At 35.4% G+C, this 27,815-nt stretch overlaps 1 protein-coding gene across 3 annotated transcripts in view; it reads left to right on the top strand.

The window, feature by feature from the left end:
* The window catches only part of TENM4 (teneurin transmembrane protein 4), a 3,040,222-nt gene that overhangs the window by 733,946 nt on the left and 2,278,461 nt on the right, over window positions 1-27,815 (top strand). For all 3 annotated transcript variants that reach the window (XM_054526090.2, XM_063711315.1, XM_054526091.2), the window contains exon 3: window positions 17,623-17,700. The gene's annotated coding sequence lies outside the window, so the exon portion shown is untranslated. The remainder of the gene's footprint in view (window positions 1-17,622; window positions 17,701-27,815) is intronic.

Raw genomic sequence — 27,815 nt, 5'->3', positions numbered from 1 at the left:
TTTTTCCCCAGTATTTTTTTGAGGAAAACCTTCCACATCTCATGGATTATATATTCTGTGATATAATCCCATAACATGTAATTCTTCTTCTATCATAATTCTCATCACTTTTCATTATAATTAATTGTTTAATGAGTCTTTCCTGGAGTCCTGAAGTGTAAGGATCATGAAGGCTTTCTTTATTGCTTTGTATCTGAGATCCAGTGCAGTATCTGATGCACAATAGGTTTTTAATCAATGTTTGTAGTATGCTTTAATATAAAAGTCAGACAAAAAGAACTCAGAACTGACATTAAGTTCCACAAATACCAATACTCTGACATCCTGCACTTTAATATTTTAAGATTTAACTTGCTCCTCATCTGATGAGATATACCTGAGCTTCTCATAGTCACAATTAAGCATGACACATCTGATGTACTGTTCGTAGAAGTTTGTTTGTTTTGTGTTGCTTTTAGCAAACATACACAGGATCTAATTTAAAAATAGATCAGGGAAGAACTACATCCTTTCTAATCAAAAACATATTCCCAAAGATTCAATTTTGTGTCCAGACATGGAAGGAGAAGCTATACTGTGATAGCTTTATCCAAATGATTTTGGTTGGCAGCACATTTTAATGTATTAATGATCTCCAATATGTTGAACATTTTATATGACATATTTAAGAGGATGTGTTGTTTTAATTAAAGGTTTTAACTGACAAAATATGTTTTAAGTTAGTCATTTTCAGTCCTCCTGACTCACTTTTGTGGAACCATAAGCTGCCATAGAATTGTTTGGAAACCACAGCTATAGATAACCCAGAGCAAGTAAAGAATTCTGGCTACAAAAATATGTATGATATTAACAGAAAAAGAAAGCATAGGTGAATTATTACATAAACAGATGTGTAGAAAAAATATTTTTAACTGTCAGTAAAAGTCCATATACAATTAAATATATATATTTATATAATATATATGTATATATGATTACATAAAAATAAGAAACAGCTGGAGGTCATTATCTTCAGCAAATTAATGCAGGAACAGGAAACTACTGCATGTTCTTCCTTATAAGCAGGAGCTAAACTTTGAGTACACACGGACACAAAGAAGGGAACAGACATGGGGTCCTCCTTGTAGAGGGAAGGTAGGAGGGTGAGAGCTAAAAATCTATATATCTAGTACTATGCTCACCACCTGAGTGATGAAGCCATGTGTACACCAAACCCCAGTGATAAAAAATTTACCCATGTAGCAAACCTGCACGTACACTCCCAAACCTAAAATAAAAGTTGAAAAAAAAAAAAGAAAATTATACCATGCTCACTACCTGGGTTATGGGATGAATTGTACCCCAAACCTCAGTGTCACACAATACACCCATGTAACAAACCTGTGCAACTATCCCATGAATCGAAAATAAACGTTGAAATTTTAAAAAGAAACAAAATTTTAATATGAAAAATTAAAAAGAAATATGACCAATTGGGAATAAATATTCCCAATACACAACGAAGAGAAAAAATTAATATTCTCAATTTATAAAAAACTTTTAAATATTGAAAAAAAGACCAAAAATCCTATAGAAAAATTAGCAAAAAAAACCTTTAACGAGAAATAAAAGTGATCTTTAAACTTATTAAAAGTTGTTCAACTTTACTGTTTCTGCATGACAAGAGAAATGCAAATTAATACTACAGCAAGGAACTCATTATCATGTTGTAGATTGCCAAACACTGAAAAACTTTATAATACAATCCATTGGTTAGGCTGTGGGAAAATAGGCACTCTCATACATTGCTGGTGAGAATATAAAATAGTATAACCCCCATAAAGGTTGTACGTGTATATTTACCTTTTGACCCAAAACACTTATTTGTAGGGATTTACACTAAAAATACACCACCAAAAATGTGAAGTCACATATGCACAAATTTATTTATTACATCATTGTTTATATTTGCAAAATATTGGAGGCTATCAAAATATTTAATCATAGGGGATAGGTTAAATAAACTATGGTATGTATACATAATTGAGTACTATATAGTTATTCAAAAAAATGAGAAATACATCTGAACTAATATGATTTCCAAGAGATAAGTGAAAAAAAGTACAAAAAAGCATATATAACATCCTACATTTTGCAGAAGAAAGAGGTAAATATAAGAAAACATAAATATATCTGACTATGTGTGCAAAAAGTAGCACAAGAATGATAAGCCAGAAAACAATGGGAATTGCTTATTTATAAGGGATGAGGTAGGCAGAAAATGGGATGAAAGGGATAAGAAGGGAGTCATAATTTTTTGTGTCCCTTTTTGTGTAGTTTTGACCTTTGAAAATATATTAATGTTCTAGATAGTCAAAAATAAAATTGGTAAGAATTGGAAGGAAATAACACAAAACAAATTGAAGGGAAACACAGGAAGAGATAAAAAGAAGGTTTAATCCAAGGTAATATTTTCATAGTATTTGACTATATATCCTCAGTTATGGGCAGTGTGAGTATGAGGAAGAAACATCAACAAACACCAAATTCTTTTTAGGAAGTTCGGGATTTGGTTTAATTTTTTGGTAGTGGTACAGTCAAAGCAAATCTGAAAGCATTTTAGGTGTGTTATAGGATCAAACCAATGAATTAATGTGCCAATATTAATGGGAATCAGGGTTTTTACTGTGATAGACATATAATACAGACATAGAATAATAGGAGGTGAAAAACCAAACTAACAAAACCTTTTTTGGGTGATGGATTGGAATTTGAGGCATCAGTGTGAATTCATGATTTCTAAAATATGTATTTGTGTATATGTGTATATGCCTGCCTGTTTCTGTGCATTGTACATTTGTGAATGCATTTGTATGTGTGTATGTATAATTGGATGTAGTTATATACATACACCTGCATGTGTTTTCTAGCTGCATTTGCTGACAGGGCCAAGAATCAAAGATACTCTGACGGTAATGAGTAAACCTCACTCCCAAATCTTTGTACTTAACACTATTTCATACTATCATGAAGCAGAGACCTGAGAGAAGAGGCTGACTTCAGGACTAGGCAGGGTAGGTACAAGATGAGCCTGGAATATCTTCTTATGCTAGAAAGTTAGGAAATACTTCAAAAAGTAATAGAAGCATGTCATAAGAACATAGAAGTTAGCTTGATAGGACTTACACTGCTCAAACCTGGGACAGTTTGAACACCAAAATATTTAAGTACAATATAGAATTATAAACCATTGAAAAAAATAGGAATTAATTTGGCCATACTGAATAATACATAAATTAATACATCAATCAATGAAAGAGATGGATTATAATAAAATGCTAAGTGCCCACTGGTTAAGGTGGAAGGGGTATCTGAGTTAGAAAATTAACTTTTTGCATTGTCATAGTTAAGACTAGATTAATAAAGAATCATCAATGGATGCTAATCCAGGAAGAAATTTTGATGAGGGCATTTGCACGGTCTAGCTCTTTCTACACGTGCACACACACACACACACACATACATACACACATACACCCCTATACACATATGTGTGGATATATATGCATGTATTTATAACCATCCACACATGCATTTACATGTACACACAGCACTTTCCTGATATTTTATATAGACTCTGTCACTGTGGTATCATGTCTCTTGCAAATCTTTTTGGCTTTTAAACCAACACAAGCTAGGCTAGATTTCACTATCCATTCCCTCTATTTACAAGCTCCTTATTCTTTAGCAAATTACTTAACCTTTCTGTTTCTTGGTTTCTTCATTTGTTAAGTGAACAGAATAGTCCTTACCTCATAGAAATGCAGTGAATATTAAAATGAACACCTACAAATACATAAAGCTGTAGAAAGGCCTAGCACAGGAAGATGCTGTTTGAGTGGTTGCTATGACTGCATTTCTATTATTATGAAGGATGTTATTATAATGATGTTCCTTTGGGCCTGGTAACCTAGACTGCTTTCTTTTTGCCCTAGATCAGGTTCTCCGGGGTCTTCTCTACCTTGTCTAATGGCCACTCACTCTCACTCTTCATCTATAGCCCCCAGCAAGCATTTGAGCCAGGGTCATCACAGTTTCAATAGCTACCACTAAAGTTGTTAAGGGCTGGTATTTAAAGAAGCTGGACATAGCCATATTTTTGGGTAGCGAGACTCTCAGAGTAAATGTATCTGAAAAGAAAAAAAAAAAAAAAAAAAAGAGGAATGTTTAGTTTGTGTACCAAGAGGTAGAACATAATATTAAATTTCCTCAGCCTTGTTTGTGATGACTCAGAAGCGGCCCTTCCCCACACACTCAGTGCCAAATAAGTCAATTCCTCAACTCCGACTTGCTCTTGACAGTGCCTTTAATCTGTGAACTAGGAAATGCAAAGAAATCTTGTGTGCACTCCTCTCCCTCCATCTGCTTGTGGCTGTCAGGCAAGCAGTCAGAAGCACTCAGTAGCAGAAGCTAATTGGAAGGAAATGGTGTCCTCAGCTCCTTTGGTAATTATTGGAGTCACTCGCCTGGCATGGAAGAGAGCCTCTCGCCTCTACACTGATAAAGAGACTCTTCCCCTTCCTCATATAGTCACAGAAGCAAAACAAAGCCAAACAAAACTAAGCACTTTCTGTTTGTTTGATAAACCCCAGAATTACTTTAAGGTTGAATAGACTAAGCTTTAAGTTCAATTCAATTCAAATACATTTGAAAGCCTTTAAAGGTGTGTCTAATTCACCTCTACGTCTCTGGTACTAAGCGGAGTCCCTGACTCAAAATAAGCACTCAGTAAAGGTTGGAAATGTTCATTACTGAAACTATTATTGTTAACATCCATCGAGTTCCTACTATGTATGTGACTTTGAAATGGGCATTTGTAAGTGAAATGGGCATTTGTAAGTGAAAAAGTTTAATTCTTGATATGCACAAACTTGGTTTGAAAGCTTAGCTCTGAAATTCCCAGCAATGACATTGCAGGCAAACCACTTCATGTCACTGAATGACAACTCCTGCCGATGCCATAGGAATTATATATCACTCACGAGGTCATGTACGTAAGACTGTTAAAATGCCTAGCATGCTGGCTGGTACATGCTAAGTGCTTAATCAATGATTGTTTTCCTCCCTTGCTTCTTAATGTGTCATAGCACAATATGAACCACTTGTCGCATTCATGACTAGTATCTTGTTTCAGATTTTTGACTTGAACATTATTAATTTAGGATAGGACACCAAGTGCTAGTTTCTCTCCCATCGCTGTCTATCACTTCCAGGTCCAACATCTCTTCCATATGTTTCATTTTTGAGAAAGGACATCCTTTAAATAGGAATTCAAAAATTCCAACAAGATTTTTATTGTGTCGTACTTATGTGCAAACACTGTGGCATGCCTTAGAGATATAGAAATGAGCATATCATGATTCCTTCCCTCAGGGAATTTGTCGTCTTGTCAGGGAGACAGGAACATACATATCCAACTCAAATACAGCATGAGTTTTAGATGAGAGATATTCTTAAAATCAAAGTGCTATAAAGTGCAGAGGATAGAGCTGCCAACTTCTTGTGTTAAGGAGCCAGAGAGTTGCATGAAGGAAGGAGTCATATAGAAAATGGGCTTTGAAGGATGAGCTGATATTTTCTAGGCTAGAGACAGACAAATGATCATTCTAAGAAAGGCAACAGCATGTGCAAAACTATCACAAAACAATGCACATGATAGGAAATGAAAGCATGTATTTGCTGCCACATTGTTGCATGCTACGCCATACAGCAAAAGAGCATTACTAATGAGCTATGTAAAAGTCAGACATGTTCAGCAAGAGAAATGGGGTGGTGTGGAAAAAATATTGAAGATAGTTCATACTCTTTCTGAGGATAGAGTAGGGGCATAGCTGCCCCCATCTGGGTGAGGCTTCAGTAGTTGGAGCTTTGGCAGGTTCAATGGTCATCTGCAGAGGATAAAAACCTTGAGGCTTACAACCAGCCTGTATCCAGGAGCTACAGAGGGCCAACCTGAATTCTATCAACTTTTCAGAAGGCACATGCCCAGGATGGGATTTTATGAATCACCGGTCATGTTAGGTCAGGAATGAGAAAGGCTGAAGACAGATGGGAGACTGAGTAGGAACCTGGAATAACTGTGCAGATGACAAGGCCCTTCCTTAGGCCCTCCCTCAGAGGTAGTGGAGGAGGAGGAGGAAACATTTGAATGCAGATTTAGGAAGCCAGTGGACAGTGAATATAGAAAGTGAGTGAAGCAGATAATTTGTGTTCTTTAGTGACAGATGGCATGATAACGTGAAATGAAAAGGAACTAAGGAAATTTTATTTGAGTTTCTTAACTAAGCCCTAACTTGTTCAATAAAAACAAGGTTTTGTATCTAAACAAATGATTGGAATTGTCAGTAGAAATGTAAACTGCAAGATAATTCATAAAGCTATATTTCCTATTCTGTATACTTCATTCCTTCTTTTTAAAAATGCATTTGGAGCTTACAACTAATAATTCGATAAATTCATAAAGTTAATAACAATAACAATTTTTGTCTGTCGCATGATAAGAGATGACAGCTGCCTTCTCAATCACATTCGCACTGAAGTGGAAAAACACTGAAAAAGTCACAAAAACATAATTTATAATGCTAATCAAACTCACTTAAATTCTTATGAAACTCACTTTGTGTTACTTTCTCAAAAATATTCATAAACTTAAATAGTAGTGATTATGGAATCTCCATTGTAATTTTAGCTGTTGCCAAGCTACACAAATTGACCATAATAGTTCCTCCACGTAACCTAATGAACGAGACAGCATTTGGCTAAATAGGGTTAAATGAACAAAGTCTTGGACCTGGGACTGCAGGATAATGAAACAACAATTCATTGCCAGGCAGGAGCCGCATATGTAATAGACTTTGAGCTTTAAAGATCCAAATCTATGTATATACCTGTTATTCTGTAAATTGTTTCCAAAATGTTTTAATAAACTAATCAACAAACATCTATTGAATGCTTGCTGCTTACAGGGATTTTTGATAACCTAAAATGCAGAGTCCTGCAGTAGGCATTTCACCTGGAGTACAAAGCCATCTCTTTACAGCACTTAGGCCATTTGTATACTGTATGAAAAAGGTTCTTTATCAGAAAAGATATGAATCTAGCAAGGGTCCCTACATTATTTTATTCCCATTTGGTAGATGAGACAAAAATGAGTCTCTGATAGGTCAAGTGATTTAATTGACCATAGTTACCCAGGATTTAAACTTAGCTCAAATTTTGAGCTCTATATTCTTTGCATAAGGCCTGCTACAGAAGCTTTAAGTAGCATCAGGGGCAAGGCCATTGTGCATATTTTGTTTTCTGTTCATAATGGAACGGTCTATGATTCCTTTATGATCATAGTAGTCAAAGACAGAAAAAGATATATGCAAGGAAATTCAGTTTTACTAAATGTGTGATTCTGTACAAATTACTTAACCTCTCTGAGCTTTAGTTTTTCTCTTTCATGAAATGGGGATAACAATGAAATATCAGGATGAAGACTAAATGAGACTAATTTAGATAAAAGGATACATGACTGAATGGATAAATAGATAGGTAGAAATAGGTGGGAAAAGAAATAGAGAGAGAGAGAGATCTGAGACTACCACATAGCTAGTGAGTCTAAATCTTAGGAAGAATATAAGATGCTTATTTAATAAAATTAATATGTATTAAGTACTTTTTATATGCAGGAACTATTCCCAGTGCTTTATTTATATTATCTTACGTTAATATCTATAACTATGAGAAACCTATCCTACTATCTGTTTTACTGGGGATATAACTGTGATTTAGATTAGACAGATATGTTGCCAAAGTTTTCACAACTATCAATGAATGAAGACAAGATTTAAATACTTGTCTTTTTGATGTAAAAACTCACACTTTATATTTTCCTGTCGTTTAAAATTTACTTTTATTTGCTAAGCGGAGTGTATGTAACTTTGTAATTAAAGTATGGGGAAAGCACACATGGACTTAAAGCGTATAATGAGGTATTATAATGTCAGAAGCCTAGAAGTAGCTTCAAATTCTACATTGTTAGAAATGTTTATTCCCTGGTGCCATAAAGAAATAACACTTGGACATAAATTTAATTTCCTCAACAAGGCAATTTTTTGCTTTCTGCAGAAAGGGTACACTCGCCAGCAGTTTTGCCATGAGAGTACACCAAACAGAGGAGACAGGGTCATTTATACCCTGATACATCCACCCTATTGCTGTGTCTGGTTTCCATTGACTGGAATGGGTCCTCACATCCTGTATTTGTCCTGATTGGCTATCAACTTAGAACTTTTTAAAAGAGGCAAAGGCAGAAGAGAACAAAGGAAGGAGGAAGTAAATTGTGGAATGCTGAGAAAGGTAAAAACACCTTCAAATAAAGAAGAGGAACAGGCCATGACCTAATGCTTGCTTGGACCAGTATAAGCATGCCAGGGCAAATATTTAGGCTAAATTGTGGGAGCAATGTACTTTATGTTCTTACATAATGTTCTTACATAAAGTACATTGATTTCTTTATCACGGCTGGCAGATATTTAAGAATCTTAGCAGAGGACTTTGAATAAACTTTGCTTCTAAGAGAAGTTACTATTTATTCCTAATTAGATGGGGAGGAAAGTCTTTGAAGAGGATCCTGTACTTTACTTTCTACATACATTCTAATAGAGAGTGTTATAATTAATCAAATCTCTTAAAATAAAATGCCAAGAGGTATATTTTGCCTCTTTTGATAATTCTTTTGACTGGTTATTATGGAATGCAATTGCTGTAGTTTCAGTACAGAAACAAATTGGGATGAAAATGGAGAAATATGGGAAGTTCTCTAGCCCAAATAAGCTTTAGGTCAAGTTTAAGCATTTGCAGTATATTTGATGTCTCTATTCCAACAATGTTGGGAGCATCATAAGGTTAATGAAACTCCTAAGTTTTGTAAATCAAGTTAGTCTCTATCTTTTCTTGACCTACAGAGACCACAGCTTTAGTGCCAACACATTATAAATCAGGGCTATTGGGAAAGAGATACCTATCAGTTTTATAATGTTAAAGGATTGTTTTGGTTCATTTCAGCTGCTATAACAAATTACTGTAGACAGGGCTGAAACAACATACATTTGTTCTCATAGTTCTAGAGACTGTGAGGTCCAAGACACTATGCTAGGAGATCTGGTGTCTGGTGAAGGCTCATTTCCTGGTTTATAGATAGCTGTCTTCTTTTTTAGCCTCGCATGGCAGGGAGCAGAGAGAAAGAAAGCAAGCTCTTGTGTTTCTCCTTGTAAGAGCACTAATTCTATTCTTGAGGCTCCACCCTCATGATCTAATTACCTTCAAAAGGCCCCTCCACCTAGTATCATCACATCAGAGACTAAAATTTCAACATATGAATTTTATTTTTGCAGGGGCACAATATTTAGTCCATAACAATGATGGAATGTAGAATGAAAATGTTGCAGTGAAAAGAAGAGTGGGCGTAATCTTCCTACTTTGACCTAGTTGCTGTGTGGCTCTAGACACGTTATTTTCTCTCTGTGTCTCACGTTCCATGAGATTTAAGGTCAGAAATCACCAGATTCAAATCTTGGTTCTGTTCCTTAATAGCTTTTTAACCAAGGACAAAACATTTTATTTGCTCTAAATCTCAGCTATATCTTTAGTAAAACAAAATTAGTATGAACACATGCTTCATAGGGTTGTGGGGGTTAAATAGGATAATATATGTAAGGCATTTAAATTTGTGTATTACATGTAAGTGTATAATAAATGCTAGTATTACTGAACACATATTGTATTTTTTCTGTAACTTAATTTTTCCCACTCTGTATCAGGCACTATTCTAACGTTGACTATAAGATTTATATGACTGAAAGCTATGACAACGATTAACTTAAATAATATAGACTAACAAGAACATGGCATTTAGGAGATAATCAATAAATTTTATATCATGAGACTCAGTGATATATAAGTAAGACAAACACCTGAACAGGCATAATTTGGTTTAACAATGAAGAGTGAAGAAATACTTTATTTGGTCTTTCATTCATTAATTTCTTTTTTCTATTCAACAATCTTTATATTGTTGACCCAAGTCTGTGCCTAGCAGAGATCCTAGGCACCAAATGGGAAACAAAAATTAATGAGACTGGGTTTCTGCCTTGTAGGTTGTGAGTCCTTACTCTGAGATCCAGGCATCTGTGGATGAGTTTCAGAGAGTCCATTAATTATATAAAAGAATAACAAATTTTTATGTTTCCTGGGGAAGCATCTGTCATTTTCATCTGCCTCTTCCTAGTCTCCCTAAGTGATTGCAATACAGAGAAATGGTGTATGTAACCTGCTCCTAATTATAGCTTCAGCAGCACTATTGTTCCTTGGCTGCCTGGGCTTTGGACATAACTGGATTCAAACTCCAAATGCCTTCCCTGGTTGCTCTAAAACTTAACTTGAACCTCGGTTTCCACATGTGTAAAACTGGAATAGTAATCCCTACCTCTCGGACTTGTCTCAATAATGTATGTCGAAGAAGTTCTCACAATGGCTGGTACTTAGTAGCCATTTAAAAGTAGTGGTTTCTCCCCCATTCCGGGTTCTTCCCACAGTGATGGCTGTCTCGGAGACCAGCAGGATGCCTTCCTGATCAAAGAAGCTCAATCACAGCTTAATCACAGCTTATTGATTGATTAAATCACATTAGAATCCTTTGCTTTCAGACACCAGTCACAGATAGGAGTGATATAAGGAGTTGAAACATCAACACGTTGGTGGTGGCAATCAAATCCAAAAACCTTGGCTCATGTGCCTAGTCTCTATACCATAATTTATATGTATCAATTCATATGTCTCATATTCTATCTGCCACTTTAGATCTAATCTCTGTCATAATTTAATTGGGTGACATTGTGACTCAGATCTCAGACATTACAGAAACCAACATGAGGTGGATATGTGACACAAGGGAATGTTTGTCCCTCAGATGTTTTTCAAAAATAGAAGAGACTGAGGAGCTTAGAGTACACAGCAACACAGACTAACAGCACCTCATGAGACACACCTTGCTGAGTGCCTCAGAAAGGTATACAAATCTTGAGAAGCATAAAACAAAATTGTAGTAGTGGTAGAAGGGTGTTTTATAGAATAATTAAATAAATAACTGTGAGAAAATAATCACTTACAAAAATATTGAATCATACAACATTATAATATGGTGAAATGCATGTTATAATCTTGCTAATAGCATTGCAGATCATTCTAATCGTGGTCTTATCTCCTTTTAGTGAAAAGTTGTAACAGCCTCCAGCACTCATACCATAGAGCAAGTGTCATAAAAGCCTACAGATTAGCTCACCTATGAATCCAGTGTGATCAGTGAAGGGCTGAACTGCGTATCTGAGCTCTCCAGATGACAAAAATTTGGCATCTCAGGACCCAGACCTGAGAGAGATATCCCAAGAGTATATTAAATGGAAGGTTGTTTTCATATTTTGAATCTTTCTTTTCTTTATAAACAAAGTATGTTAAAGAATTTGGCATTTTCCAGTTTTTCTGAGAATATTAGTCATCGTATATTTTCATGACGTAGTGATATTTCTACTCATCACTGGGTAAGGTCCAAATTATTTACCACTATACATAAACATATGTTTTTATATATATATTTATATATATATATATATATTTATGCATATATTAGGGACCTAATAAATATGTGGAGACAGAAAGATGAAGAACCATGTCATGGACTAGGCCTTCAAGGGAGCTTCTTCTCCATTGGAAGCTGTCAGTCAAATAATTATAATGGAGGTGGTGATAGGAATGGTAAACCTTGTGATGGGAACATCAGTGATAATATGAGATCATATAACAGAGACACCAAACCTAGATTCAGAGAGTCAGAAAAAGATTTCTCAAAAGAAGTGACACCTGGACTGACCTTAAGGATGAGTAAAAGCCCACCAGCTGAACACAGCAGTGGGATCGAAGGAAAAGACTATTTCAGACAGATGGACTGAAGGACCAGAGAGAGTGAAGCATGGGATGCATTCTAGAAAGTGGAAGAAATTCGGAATGAGTAGAGTAAACATTAGCAAGTGAACAAAACATTACGAAGAAATAAAGGTAGAGAAAGAAACAGATTCCAGAGTAACTTTGCATGAGAAAATGCATAAAATTGTGAATATGGCTGCTATGGGAAAACTTCTCAAACCTTTATGATGATAAATGATCACTACTTCCTGTATCCCCATGGGTCTGAACCCTTGATGAACCTGGATTGAAGCCCCTAGAGAAAAACAATTATGGTCTGATGTCTGCATGTTAGACATCAGATGGTCTTTGGGTCCTCACAAACCATCAAAGTAAATCAATCTTCAAAAGTCTTTGTGTAAAAAGGCTGAAAGAGAGACAATCATTATCACCATAAAACCTCCATCATGGCGAAGACAAATAATCAACAAATAGACAAAATAAGCATATAATATAGTGTTCATATTCAATAAAATACAAAGAAAATTAATGTTGCGTGCCAATTCAAGGCAACTGGCCTAAAATGGGTCCAAAGAATAGCAGTTATCTAAAATTACTCTGATTCACATTAAATCAAGGAGGTTCCTATACAGAATATCAAGAAATCACTGTAACTGGATCCAGTAAGTCCTAGACTTTTACCTGCTATGCCTATTATATATATATATTTGTTTCTGTTTTGCTTTCCACTATTCTAATGCACATCACAGAATAGATCATACCCTACCTCTCTGACACTATGCAGATTACAAATTACTTGGACTTAAATTTGAGAATTTAAACTGTTCTTCTTTTGTCATTTTTGCTATTCTGATAATAGAAACACTTCTCTATTTTATTAACTTTATTGTAACGTTAATTAAATAAATGAATAAAGGGCATGTCATATTACAACCTAGTGTCATGCTGTGCTTTATTGGTTAACAACAGAAACTTAAAAAGTAAGAACAATGGCAAATAGAAAGCGTATGAGCAAAACTAACAATTAACTCCATTCCTTTAGTCTTTTTCTTTTTAAATGTTTTTCTAGAGCAAATTAAATAACAAGAAATAAGTCTGATCAAAATAAAACTCTATAATTACCCATTTGTTTACTAAGAGATCTTCATTTTTCTCATAACCACAATTGTTTTGTCTGTTTTAAGTGGTACCAAAAGATAATAATTTAACTCATGTCTCAGGTTTCAAAATAATCTGCCTTCTCTAGTATTATAAGGTTTAGAAGCATGCTTTCTTATCCAAGTTGTGCTTCCACATTAAAATTTAATGATAGAATTATTGTTTATGATCCTTCACATTTCACTCTAACCATTACAGACTATGATGCATACCTATATTTAGAAAGCTTTGTAATATAATTCAATTACAGGAAATAAGCACAGATCGCATTTTCCCCCTGACCATTAATTCTATCTCAAGTCTTGGACAGAGACTTTTTAATTTTATATTTTTTCTTCAACAGTGTGTATAAAAAATGCACTAAAAGCTGCGGCTTTTTCAACAACACCATGGTCACAGTTAGTTAAATATTTAATTCCACCAAGCACAAGTCAGGGCATGCAACGGGCATGAACTGGACTATAAAACCACTGTGATGGATTTAGATCCCTTGAGTCCCTAGTGAGTTCTGTACTGATACAGTAAATGAGGGAGAAGTCTCATCAAGGTGCAAGTTTAAATAGGAATCTGTCCTGCCACATCCACTGACAAGATTAATTATAGATCTCTGAACCTGATGTGTTTTGTTAATTTCTGGCATCACTTTACTAGTCTGCAGCCAAGCTGAAACATTAGGAGTGGCTTTAAGTAATTCTGTTTTCCAGAGTGACACTTTTCTATATATTTTAAGTTTTGATAACTTACTGAGTCACCGATAAAAGCTTCCATTACTTATTTGCCATTAGTCGTTGCATCTGTCCTTTGAAATTGGGACAATCTTTTTGCAATTGTGGCAAAATGCTGAAAGAAGGAAAGGGCTCTCTCTATGAGAAAATTCAGCTATTTTCTATCAGGCATATGTCCTCAAATGAGAGAAAAAGGCAATAAATATAGCACAAAGACACTTTGCCTTGTGAATAACATCTACGTTTTATAGAAGACCCAAATGATCTTTTTTTAAAGCTGAAATTCTGGCTTTAGTAGTGGCAACATGCTACACTATTTGTATATAAAAAGATGTTATATCCCCAAAGGGTTTAAAACACAAGTTTATAGTAGGACAGACATAAAATTGAATCTGTATCAATGTTTACCAATCAGGTAAAGTTATTTAATTTCTTTGATCTTTAGTTTTGTAGTTTATAAAATAAAAAAGATAGTACCAAATTTTGCATTTGTTATCATGACTAAATAATATGATACACAGAAAGTAATTATCACAATTCTTGGCTCATCACAGTCACTAAATATCAGCTTAAAAATAAAAGTGCTACTTCATAAAATATAAAATAAATTCCTAAGATTTCTGTTGACACAGTCCTCTTAAATGTGAATCCAAGAAGTAAATGTTATAAAAATCTTCAGAGCAGATCTTACTGAACACTCAAATCTCTTTCTTTCATTGTGATCTTTGTGATGGATGCTTGGAGTAATATTTTATTGATACAGTGTTCAATATTGTTAGCTGAAAAACTGCTAAGCTCAATCAGGTTTTATTTTTTTCTCCCATCTTCTCTAATCTCTAGAACAATACTATTAGCTGTGGGCTATAGTAAGATGGAGCTGGATTTCCTGGACCATCTTCGTTTGCTCTCTCTCTCCACATCTGAGCTCCTGTCTCCCCATCATATGTACCAAGCTCCTTACTATCTTCAAGGTTCCACCACAAAAAAAGCCTTCCTTACAGGCACTATCTTGACCTACTTACTTTTTCATAATTCCATTTTTCTTTCTATTATGATATTGACCAATATCCTGATAATGATGATGTAGAGAAAGATACTTTCCATTATCTGCTCTGGATTTGGGGGTGGACTGTCTAGCTGTATCTCAGTGTAGAGGAAAACCAAGTCCAGGCACTAGGTCCCTCTTGAAAGGCAGATCACAGAGTCACTCTGGAGTAGAAGTGAAAGCGATATTCAGAGTAGAATCAGGTTGACAAAAAGAATCTGGGGCTGAGGTTAAGTTGGATAGAAATCAGTAAAAAAATAAGGCGGTCAAAAAGAAGTAAGGAATAATATTAGGGAATGGATCAGACTCCGTAGTGGGTCAGAATCAAGTAATTGAATGGTGACTATTATAATTAGAAAGTGTTTTTTTCTTTAATGTATTATATTTCTTTAGGTTAGGAATAGACTCTAAAAGATTCAAGATGGACAAAAAGCAACACGGTTGTTGTCTTCAAAATTGTTATGATTATGATCATCATATTTTCAGAAAACAGAAGAAAATAGATTAGTGTTGCATTGAAATGGTTCAAACAATAGATTAAAATAAAACTTGCTTATTATTGTGCAATCTTTATTCACAGATGATTTATTGATTTTTTTAGATATAATTTGCGTAATATAAAATTTTACATAAAATAAAATTTACCATATTAAGGGCTTCACTTCAGTGGTGTGTATCCTCTCCCTCTCCATATACCTAAACAATCGGATTGTTTTCTTATTATTTGACCATGTGATGAAAACTTCTGATAGTCTCAATCCAAATTTGACTCCTAGTTAATCAAGATTTTACTTAGTGTATTAGTTGCTTATTGTTGGTCTAACCATTTTGCATAAATTTAGAGCCTTAGGGGAGAATTTGTTTCCTGGCCTTTTTCAATTTCTACAGGCCCCTGCATCCTTTGCTTATATGGTCCCTTCTGTCATCTCAAAGCAGCATAGCATATTCGAATCTCTCTGTGATGGTCCCTCTTGCTCCATCTGTTACTTATAAGGACCTTTCTGGTTATATTTGGGCCTACCCAGATAATCCAGAACAATGTCTCCATCTGAAGATCCTTAATTTAATCACATCTGTACAGTCCCTTTTGCCATGTGTGGAAACATTCACAGGTTCTAGAGATTGGAAGGTGCACATCTTGGAGGTGGGGAGTGGTTATTCAGCCTATCACACTGAGATTAATATTTATATTTTATATTGCATAAATAATATTATGGTATTTAAGTTCTTCAAGATCTTTAATCTATATGAAATTTTTTGAATACCTCTCGGAATTTCATGGCATATGAAATTTAAATAGCTATTCTTAAAATACGTGTTAATTACCTAGGGAGTTTATATTCTTCCAAGCTGTGTAAATTCCATCTGAAATACATTCCTTTTTCCGATATATACAAAAGTATGTCTATATCACATTATACATGAATTTTGTCTAAGTTATTGAAAATTGGGAAGTCTTTGGGAATGGCCATCCATTTCATTGATTCCTTCTTTCCTCTTCTTCCTCCTCTGTTCTCCTCCCCTCATCCTATCCCTTCTACCTTTCAGAGTACCTGGGATCTCCAAATTCTTCTTTTTCTCTTATAGAAAGCAGTTCGTCTTTAAAAAACATCAATTAAAAACTTGAAAAACTACATCAAATTACATTAAAACAAGGGACCTCTATCTAAGAAGTTTCTGTGTGTATTTAAAACTGCTATGGCTATAGCTGGCAAAATAATGTTTTCTTCCAATTATAAATACAATGCCATTATTTATTTTAAATAAAGATTATAATCATAGATAATTCAAAGATGGTGCTAAGCATTTATTTTATTTGGGTGCATATTTGATATAGATATTTGAGTAATATCTTCCTGGCATTCCTCACTTATTAATTTAGCTTGCTTTTATTAAGTACTCAATGTATGCCAAACACTTTCTAACTGTAAATCCAATAATGAGAAATAAAACATGAAGTCTTGTTTCATTGGCCTATATCATTTTTATTGATCTTCTTTATCCGTTTGCCATCCATATCTTTGGTTTGCCTATAGCCTTTGGTGAATTGTCCAGTAACTACCCCCGGGTCATGGTCAAAGTAAATTGATATCAGTAGCAGGCTTGAGTTTGACACTACTATAAATGGTGTTCATTACCTTAATCCCAGTTGCCGTGTAAATAACCATGTTGAAATAAGATATTTCTGAGAGACAAAAGTGATTACCCCAATAAGCTTCATAAAGGCAAACACTGAACACAGTGAGATCTCAGAAATTTTAGTTTCTTTATGCATCCCCAGTGTATATGCACCTTGAAAGCAAAGCTTTAAGCTCGGAGGCACTATGTCTCTCTGCTCAGCATATAAAAAGTGATACAAATTAAAATATTTTTGAATGATTACATAAATACATATATCAAATATGTGATATCTTTCCTTCCCAAATAATTTATACCAACTAGTCATCCAGAAAAATGATTATGATTTTTTTCTATTTTCATTTACTATTCATTTATTTCACAAGTATTTATCAGCATTAAGCTAGATTCTCTCTACTCTTTCTTTTGCATCTCCACGTAAAACTGGGCTCAGTACACAGTGGATACACAGTAAATGTTGCTGATTGACTGAAAAACATCCTATAATGAGGCCATTATTATTGAAGTTTGCAGGTTTCTTTTCCTAATTTTAAAATGCCTTTTTCGTTTTAGATCACCCCAGGTAACTGTCTCACCACATCAATCAATTGATTCTCACTGCATGGAGTGAAGAAGAAACCACCAGATCAGGTATGGTTTCCAGTACTAAAAATTATTCACTCAAAATTAATATGTATTATGCATTTCAGAGAGGAACACTAAAAATATTCTTACAATGGAACTTGATGCAATTGATTTTGGAAGTTACTAGAATTTAAAAGACTCTTTTTTTTTTTTTTTTCAAACGCAAGACCTCTTTTGTGGAAAAGAAACTATACCAGTACTTTTTGAGGCTTCTACATTGCAATTTACTCCACCTAATAATTACCCTATCAACACATACTCTGTCTAAATGTCTTCAGTCACAGTCCTTCTAATGTAATCTGGGTGTTCATTGTTCTTCTGTTTGATATGCACTGGAAGCCCATGGCATCTTCTTATTTTAATCAGTATTTGAATGCATTGTCAGTTGACATAAAAACAACAATGATGAGTAGGACAGATGTTTCCCTTAAATGTGAAAATGCAGGGGCTAAAACCGCAAATTAACCCCAAAGCTCACAGTCTTAGCATGCATTTTTCAAGAAGGTGAGATAAAAATTATTGTCATGTGAAAATCAGGAACTTGTCAAAGTTGTAAAGATCTGTAACCTGCAAAATAATGTCATTTTGAAGTAGCTCAACTACCTACTCTGAAAAACGGAAAAACAACTGTAGCACGTTGGTAAAATGAAATATTATTTACCTTTAAAGATGTTGAATTTGACAAAGAAATTGGGAGAAACAATGAAAAAAGAAACAGAATAAATAGAATTTCATACCAGATGCATTAGCTTATAATAGAAGGATTAGAAGAGCCTATGAATGGATTAACACTATTCGTTTGTATAGTATTATTTTTATTAATATTATGTTTCCTGTGCTTATTGGCTGAGAATGCTACAAAAATCAGTTGTTCATGACATTTAGTTATCAAAAAGGTAAAATCTTACAATAGCTAACTAATTTCTCTCATATTGGTCATGTTTATCTCCTGTTTCTATGTTTACTCCTTACTATTTTTCATTGGAATTTCTAATTATACCTCATGAGAAAAATTTAAAAATACAATGTATATGTCAATGATTCATAGTTGAGGAAAAAGTTGAGGTCAAGGTCATTCCCTTGTCTACTCTCTCTCTTTTCTTTTCTGTAAAAACTTTATTTAAATAATTTTGTGATAATTCTTTTTCTTCAACCTTCACAGATACTTGTTGAGAATAGATAATGAATAAAGCTGCAAAATAAAAATGAACAGCCCAGACTGGGGTTGAGTTGTTAGTTAGCTCACATCCCGAGAAACTGTTTCACCTGTGAAAGCCTGTATTAAGACAGAACAGCTCTAAAACCCAATTTAGGATGCAAGTTACCATCGCTTCAAGAGTTACAAGATTTTCTGAATATAACAGTCTGAATCATAGGGCTCATTGTATGGTGAGCCCTTATTTTTTGACTGAATCGCTTAAACAATTATTAATAAAAGGGATGAGTATCTTTGAATTATAAGGAGTCATCCAGCTACTGACCTGCTCAGAGTTTGTAGAAACACACTATCCAGGTCTCTTTAGATTATTGGGCTGTGGATCTAATCTTCTCCATTAAAGCTTGCATATTCATATGCAATTAAAAGATTAAAATGAAGCGTCTTTGGAGTCAACACTCATTACGTAGTTATTAGTCTTCTTAGTCGAGGAGGTAGCATTACAATGGGATATCTGTTTCATCATACTTTCCCTATTTCATATCTTACCACCTCCCCAAAACATACACAGTTGTCACTGCTTTTGACTGTAGCAGTTCACTCAGCATATGCTGTTGTTTGTTTTAATGTCATTAACTTAGCTAAAGACTTTCAGCCAAGCTCAAATTTGAAAAATCAAATAAGGAAGTAAAGTAATAGTGTTTCATACTGCATACCATTGCCCCCATGATTCTGGGCAAACCTTAAACTCTCCTTCTTCCTACTCATTGGATGAAACTTTCCTGCTGGAGAAAGCCTAGCTCTTCTCACAGAGGGATTTAATATCCTCGTTTTTTTTTTTAATTTTATTTTTTTATATATCAAAGAGATCTATATATTTTAATTGCTCCATTTGATAACTATCTGATTATTTAAATCTCCTCATAGGATAAGTACAACATAAAGTTATAGACAAATAGACTTAGGTTCAAGTCTCACTCTTGCCTTTTACTACCTGTGGCTCATGAGCAAGCTAGTTAAATTATTTGTGCTAGAGTTTATGCATTTCTGGGTTGGGAATAATAATATTACTTAAAAGAGTTTTTCTAAAGATTGAACTAGAAAATACATTTTAAGCTCTTAATATACTAGGTGACACAGAGCAAACACTCAAAAATGCTAGCTGTATCATGAAATTGCTCAAATTATTAGATTGAGATACACACACACACACACACACACACAGAGTTAGCATAAGCAATAAGAATGGCTTATCTGCTTTCAAATCATTGGAATTGAAAAATTCTTAATACCAAAAGTGCACTGAATATAGCTTGAAGTTTGAAATTTGTACTGTCTAAGGTCTTTATTGCTATTGATTATCATTATAATCACAGAAAGTAGTAGTACAGAATGCTCCATATATGGAGCTCAATATTTGAGAAAGCCACGGTAAAAGTGACCACAGATATCATCCAGCCCAAAGATTTTTCAGACTGGATTGTGTTTATTTATTTTGATTTGGTTTGGCTTCTTCTGTAGAACAATATTATATTAAGAGTTCTATAAGGAGAGCTGATCTGTGTGGGGATGAGATTCTTGTTTGTTCAATTCTTGTCTGTTCAGTTCCACCATGAAGATCATCCTTCAGTTTGTTCTGATCTCCCAGTGCTTAGAAAACACAGTTTTAAGAACGCTGACCTATTTCAGTCCTGTAATTTTTAGGACGGAGAAACCAAAGCTAGGAATAGTGAAGTAACATGCCCAAGGCCACACCAAAAGAGGGCAAGTCTGGGTATGCTGATTCCCATCTGTGGGATTGTTCTAACTCTTCAGTAGATTATAGTGAAAGTTTAGAACAGTAAATATGACTTTGGAAAATGTGGTTTTCTCTCTCTCTTTACCAATTATCTTTTAAAAAATCTTTTTAACTTTATTTTTTATTCATTTAAATTTTTTTTTATTTCCATATGTTATTGGGGAACAGATGGTATTTGGTTACATGGGTAAGTTCTTTAGCGGTGATATGTGAGCTTTTGTTGCACTCATCACCCTAGCAGTATACACTGAACCCTATTTGAAGTCTTTTATCTCTCATCCCGTTCCCACCCACCCTTTACCCCTGAGTCCCCAGAGTCCATTGTGTCATTCTTATGCCTTTGCATCCCCATAGCTTAGCTCCCACTTACGAGTGAGAACATATGATGTTTGGTTTTCCATTTTTGAGTTATTTCACTTAGAATAATCGTCTACAATATCATCCAGGTCGCTGTGAATGCCATTAATTCATTCCTTTTTATGGCTGAGTAGTATTTAATCATACACACACACACACACACACACACATATGTTATATATATGTTATATATATGTTATATATACATATATAATATATATACATATATTTTATATATATATACATATATTTTATATATATATATACATATTTTATATATATATATATATATATATATATATATATCTCACAGTTTCTTTATCCACTCATGGATTGATGGATTTGTTTCACGTTTTTGCCATTATGAATTGTGCTGCTATAAACATGCGTGTGCAAGTATTGTTTTTGTATAATGACCTCTTTTCCTCCAGGTAGATACCCAGTAGTGGGATTGTGGAATCAAATGGTAGTTCTTTAAGGAAACTTCACACTGTTTTGCATAGCGGTTGTATTAGTTTGCATTCCCACCAGCAGTGTAGCAGTGTTCCCTGTTGGCATCCACTCCAACATCTACTATTTTTTTTATTTTTTTTATTTTTTGATTATGGCCATTCTTGTAGGAGTAAGGTGGTATTGCATTGTGGTTTTGATTTGCATTTCCCTGATCATTAGTGGTGTTGAGCATTTTTTTCATATGTTTGTTGGCCATTTGTATATCTTCTTTTGAGAATCATCTATTCCTGTCCTTATCCCGCTTTTTGATAGGATTGTTTGTTTTTTTCTTGCTGATTTGTTTGAATTCATTGTAGATTCTGGATATTAGTCCTTTGTCAGACGTATAGATTGTAAAGATTTTATCCCACTCTGTGGGTTGTCTGTTTGTTGTGCTGACTGCTCCTTTTGCCGTGCAAAAGCTCTTCAGTTTAATTAAGTCCCAGCTGTTTATTTTCATTTTTATTGCATTTGTTTTTGGGTTCTTCATCATGAAATCCTTGCTTAAGCCCATGTCTAGAAGGTTTTGTTCAATGTTATCTTCTAGAATTTTTATAGTTTCAGGTCTTAGATTTAAGTCCTTAATCCATTTTGAGTTGATTTTTGTGTAAGGTGAGAGATGAGAATCCAGTTTCATTTTCCTACATATGGCTAGCCAATTATCTCAGCACCATTTGGTGAAAAGATTGTCCTTTCCCCATTTTATGTTTTTGTGAGCTTTGTCAAAGATCAGTTGGCTGTAAGTATTTGCATTTATTTCTGGGTTCTCTATTCTGTTCCATTCGTCTACATGCCTATTTTTATAACAGTATCACACTGTTTTGGTAACCATGGCCTTATAGTATAGTTTGAAATCAGGTAGTGTGATGCCTCCAGATTTGTTCTTTTTGCTTAGTCTTGCTTTGGCTATGTGGGCTATTTTTTTGTTCTGTATTAATTTATGATTCTTTTTTCCAATTCTGTGAAGAATGATGATGGTATTTTGATGGCACTTGCATTGAATTTGTAGATTGCTTTTGGCAGTGTGGTGATTTTCACAATATTGATTCTACCCATCCAAGAACATGGGATGTGTTTCCATTTGCTTGTGTGATCTATGATTTCTTTCAGCAGTGTTTTGTAGTTTTCCTTGTAGAGGTCTTTCACTTCCTTAGTTAGATATGTTATTAAGTTTTTTGTTTCCTTTTGTTTTGTTTAGCTAATGTAAAAGGGATTGAGTTCTTGATTTTATTCTCAGCTTGGTTGCTGTTGGTGCATAGAAGAGCTACTGATTTGTGTACATTAATTTTATATCTGGAAACTTTGTTGAATTATTTTCTCAGTTCTTGGAGCTTTCTGGAGGAGTCTCTAGGGTTTTCTAGGTAAATGATCATATCGTAGCAAACAGTGACACTTTGACTTCCTCTTTACCAATTTGGATGCCCTTTATTTCTTTCTCTTGTCTGATTGCTCTGTCTAGGACTTCCAGTATTATGTTGAAGAGGAGTGGTGAGGGTGGGCCTCCTTGTATTGTTCCAGTTCTAAGAGGAAATCCTTTAAACTTTTCCCCCTTTAGTATTATGTTGGCTGTGGGTTTGTCATAGATGGCTTTTATCACATTGAGGTATGTCCCTTGTATGCTTATTTTGCTGAGAGTTTTAATCATAAAGGGATGATGGATTTTGCCAAATGCTTTCTCTGCATCTATTGAGATGATCATGTGATTGTTGTTTTTAATTCTGTTTATGTGGTGTATCCCATTTATTGACTTGTGTATGTTAAACTGTCCCTGTATCCCTGGTATGAAACCCACTTGATCATGGTGAATTCTCTTTTTGATATGTTGTTGGATTCGGTTAGGTTGTATTTTCCTAAGGATTTTAGCATCTATATTCATCAGGGATATTGGTCTATAGTTTTCTTTTTTGGTTATGTCCTTTCCTGGTTTTAGTATTAGGATAATACCAGCCTTATAATAATTTAGGAAGGGTTCCCTCTTTCTCTATCTTGTGGAATAGTGTCAATAGGATTGGTACCAATCCTTCTTTGAATGTGTGGTAGAATTCTGCTGCGAATCTGTCTGGTCCTGGACTTTTTTTGTTGGTATTTTTTAAATTACCATTTAAATCTTGCTGCTGCTTATTGGTGTGTTTGGGGTATCTAATTCTTTCTGATTTAAGCTAGAAGGGTTGTATCTTTCCAGGAATTTATCCATCTCTTCTAGGTTTTCTAGTTTATTCATATAAAGGTGTTCATAGTAGCCTTGAATAACATTTTGTATTTCTGTGGTGTCCATTGTAATATCTCCTGTTTCATTTCGTATTGAGCTTATCTAGATTTTCTCTCTTCTTTTCTTGGCTAATCTTCCTAATGGTCTATGAATTTTATTTGTCTTTTCAAAGAACCAGCTGTTTGTTTCATTTATCTTTTGTATTTTATTTTTGTTTCAATTTTATTTAATTCTGCTCTGATTTTGGTTATTTCCTCTCTTCTGCTGAGATTGAGTTTCGTTTGATCTTGTTTCCCTAGTTCCATGAGATGTGACCTTAGACTGTCTGTGCTCTTTCAGACTTTTTGATGTAGGAGTTTAGGGCTATGAACTTTCCTCTTAGAACCACCTTTGCTCTATCCCAGAGGTTTTGATAGGTTTTGTCATTATTGTTCTGCAGTTCAAAGAATTTTTAAATTTCCGTCTGGATTTTTGACCTGGCAATCATTCCAGAGCAGGTTATTTAATTTCCATGTATTTACATGGTTTTGAAATTTCCTTTCGGAGTTCATTTCCAGTTTTATTCCACTATGGTCCGAGTGAGTACTTGACATAATTTCAATTTTCTTAAATTTATTGAGGCTCATTTTGTGGCCTATCATGTGGTATATCTTGGAGTAAGTTCCATGCACTGTTGAATAGAATACTGTATATTCTGAGGTTGTTGGATGGAATATTCTGTATATATCTGTTAAGTCCATGTGTTCCAGGATATAATTTAAATCCACTGTTTGTTGACTTTCTGTCTTGATGACCTGTCTAGTGCTGTCAGTGGAGTATTGAAGTCCTCCACTATTATTGTGTTGGTGTCTATCTCATTTCTTAGGTCTACTAGTAATTGTTTTATAAATTTGGGAGTTATGGTGTTAGATGCATATATGTTTAGAATTGTGATATTTTCCTGTTGGACAAGGACTTTTATCATTATATAAATAGAGACATTATATAATGTCACTTTTTGTCTTTTTTAACTGCTGTTGTTTGAAGGTTTGTTTTGTCTAATATAAGAATAGCTAATCCTGCTTGTTTTTCTTGTCTATTTGCATGCATTTTCTTTCTCCACCCCTTTACCTTAAGTTTATGTGGATCCTTATGTGAATCCTTTAGGTGAATCTCTTGAAGGCAGCAGATAGGTGGCTGGTGAATTCTCGTCCATTCTGCAATTCTGTATCTTTTAAGTGGAGCATTTAGGCCATTTACATTCAATGTTAGTGTTGAGATGTGAGGTACCATTCTATTCAACATGCTATTTGTTGCCTGTGTACCTTGTTTTTTTTTTAATTGTATTTTTGTTTTATAGGTCCTATGAAATGTGTGCTTTAAAGAGGTTCTGTTTTAATGTGTTTCCAGGATTTGTTTCAAGATTTAGTACTCCTTTTAACAATTCTTGTAGTGGTGGCTTTGTAATGGCGCATTTTCTCAGCACTTGTTCATCTGAAAAAGACTATATCTTTCCTTCATATATGAAGCTTAGCTTCGATGGATACAAAATTCTTGACTGATAATTGTTTTGTTTGAGGAGGCTGAAGATAGGGCCCTAATTCCTTCTAGCTTGTAGGGTTTCTGCTGAGAAATCAGCTGTTAATCTGATAGGTTTTCCTTTATAGGTTACCTGGTACTTTTGTTTCACAGTTCTTAACATTCTTTCCTTTGTCTTAACTTTAGATAACCTGATGAAAATGTGCCTAGGTGAAGATCTTTTTGTGATGAATTTCCCAGGTGTTCTTTGTGTTTCTCATATTTGGATGGCTAGGTCTCTAGCAAGGCTGGGGAAGTTTTCTTTGTTTATTCCCCCAAAATCTGTTTTCCAGACTTTTAGATATCTTTTCTTCTACAAGAATGATGGTAATTCTTAGGTTTGGTCATTTAACGTAATCCCAGACTTCTTGGAGGCTTTGTTCATATTTTCTTGTGCTTTTTCGTCTTTGTTGGATTTGGTTAATTCAAGAACCTTGTCTTTGAGGTCTGAATTTCTTACTTCTACTTGTTCAATGCTATTGCTGAGACTTTCCAGAGCACTTTGCATTTCTATGAGTGTGTCCATTGTTTCCTGAAGTTTTATTGTTTTGTATTTATGCTATTTCATTGAATATTTCTCCCTTCACTTCCTGTGTCATTTTTTTGATTTCCTTACATTGAGCTTCACCTTCTCTGGTGCCTCCCTGGTTAGCTTAATAACTAACTTCCTGAGTCCTTTTTTAGATAAATCAGGGATTTCTTTTTGGTTTGGATCCATTGCTGGTGAGCTAGTGTGATTTTCTAGTGGGGGGTGGAGGGGTGTTAAAGGACCTTGCTTTGTCATATTACCAGAGTTGGTTTTCTAGTTCCTTCTCGTTTGGGTAGGCTCTGTCAGAGGCAAGGTCTAGGGCTGAAGGCTGTTGTTCAGATTCTTTTGTCCCACGGGATGTTCCCTTGATGTAGTACTCTCCCCGTTTTCCTATGGACGTGGCTTCCTGGGAGTAGAACTGTAGTGATTGTCATCTCTCTTCTGAGTCTAGCCACCCAGCAAGTCTACCAGGCTCCATGCTGGTACTGGGGGTTGTCTGCAGACAGTCCTGTGATGTGAACCATCTGTGGGTCTCTCAGCCATGGATACCAGCACCTGTTCTGATGGAGCTGGTGGGGTGGTGAAATGGACTCTTTTAGAGTTCTTAGCTTTGGTGGTTTAATGCACTATTTTTGTGCTGGTTGGCTTCCTGCCAGGAGGTGGCACTTTCCAGAGAGTATCAGCTGTGGTAGTATGGGGAGGAATAGGAGGTGGGTGGGGCCCTAAAACTTCCAAGAGTATACACACTTTGTCTTCAGTTACAGGTGAGTAGGGAAGGACCATTGGGTGGGGGCAGGGCTAGGCATGTCTGAGCTCAGACTTTCCTTGGGCAGGTCTTGCTGCGGCTACTGTGGGCAATGGTGATGAGGTTCCCAGGTCAGTGGAGTTATGTTCCTAAGAGGATTATGGTTATCTCTACTGTGTCATGCAGGTTGTCAGCGAGGTGGGAGAAAGCCAGCAGTCACAGGCCTCACCCTTCTCCCACGGAATCCGAAGGGCCAGTCTCACTCCCACCATGTCCCCACCCCCAACAGCACTGAGTCTGTTTCCAGGCAGTGGGCAAACAGGGCTGAGAACTTGCCCCAAGCTACCTGCCTCTCAGTTGCAAAAGCAAGTATGGATTTCGTTTTTCCCCTGCCTGTGGACTCTGCACACCAGATTCATGCCCTTCTCTGAGTTCTGGCCAGGCAACTTCTTGATCAGTTCAAATTGTTACAAAGTTCAGCTGGAGATTTCCTTCTCCCTGTGGCCTTTTCCCAATGCCTCTGTCCACCCACCCAAAGGACCCCTATGAGGCCAGGCAGAAATGGTTTGGTAGGGGACCCAGCAAGCTCACAGAGCTTTTCCCACTGCTTCCTCTATCCCTGTATTTCAATTGGCTCTGTAAACTGACTCAGCTCCAGGTAAGGTCAGAATCTTGTCTCGTAATCTAGACCTTCAGTTTCCCCAGTGAGGGTGTGTGTTCGGGGGCAGATGATCTCTCTTTCCCATTTCCACAGTTTGGGCACTCACAATGTTTGGGGTGTCTCCTTTGTCCTGCAGGAGCAATCTGCTTCCTTCAGAGGGTCTGTGGGTTCTCTTGGGTTGCCTGATTTTATTCCTGCAGTCGTTTTGAAGCAAAGATTCATGATGCGAGCCTCCACACCCTGCTCTGTCTGAGTCAAGGCTGAGATCTAGTCCTGCCTCATGTCTGCCATGATCCGCCCAATCCTCCCCGCCCCCATTATCTTGTTTTGGTTGTTGCACGTGTATTACAGCAACAGTTCTCCAACTATGGTCTACAACTAGCAATGCATCACTTTTTAAAACTACAAATTCTTGGGCCGACCCCAGACCTACTGAATCAAAAACTCAAGTGGTGGGACCCAGCAATGTATGCTTTAACAAAATCTTCAGGTGATTCTGATATTTCACTAACGTTTTGAAACCATTGCTTTTTTTTTTTTTTAATTAGCTCCACATGTAAAATAATTTTAGTTACTTGTCTTGCCTACCAACAGCCAAAACACACCAGGAAGAACCA

This window comes from Pongo abelii, chromosome 9 (assembly GCF_028885655.2).
Source record: "Pongo abelii isolate AG06213 chromosome 9, NHGRI_mPonAbe1-v2.0_pri, whole genome shotgun sequence".
NCBI classification, from domain to species: Eukaryota; Metazoa; Chordata; class Mammalia; order Primates; family Hominidae; genus Pongo; species Pongo abelii.
The sequence above is the reverse complement of the archived record's forward strand: the minus strand, read 5'-3'. Positions and strand labels throughout refer to the sequence as shown.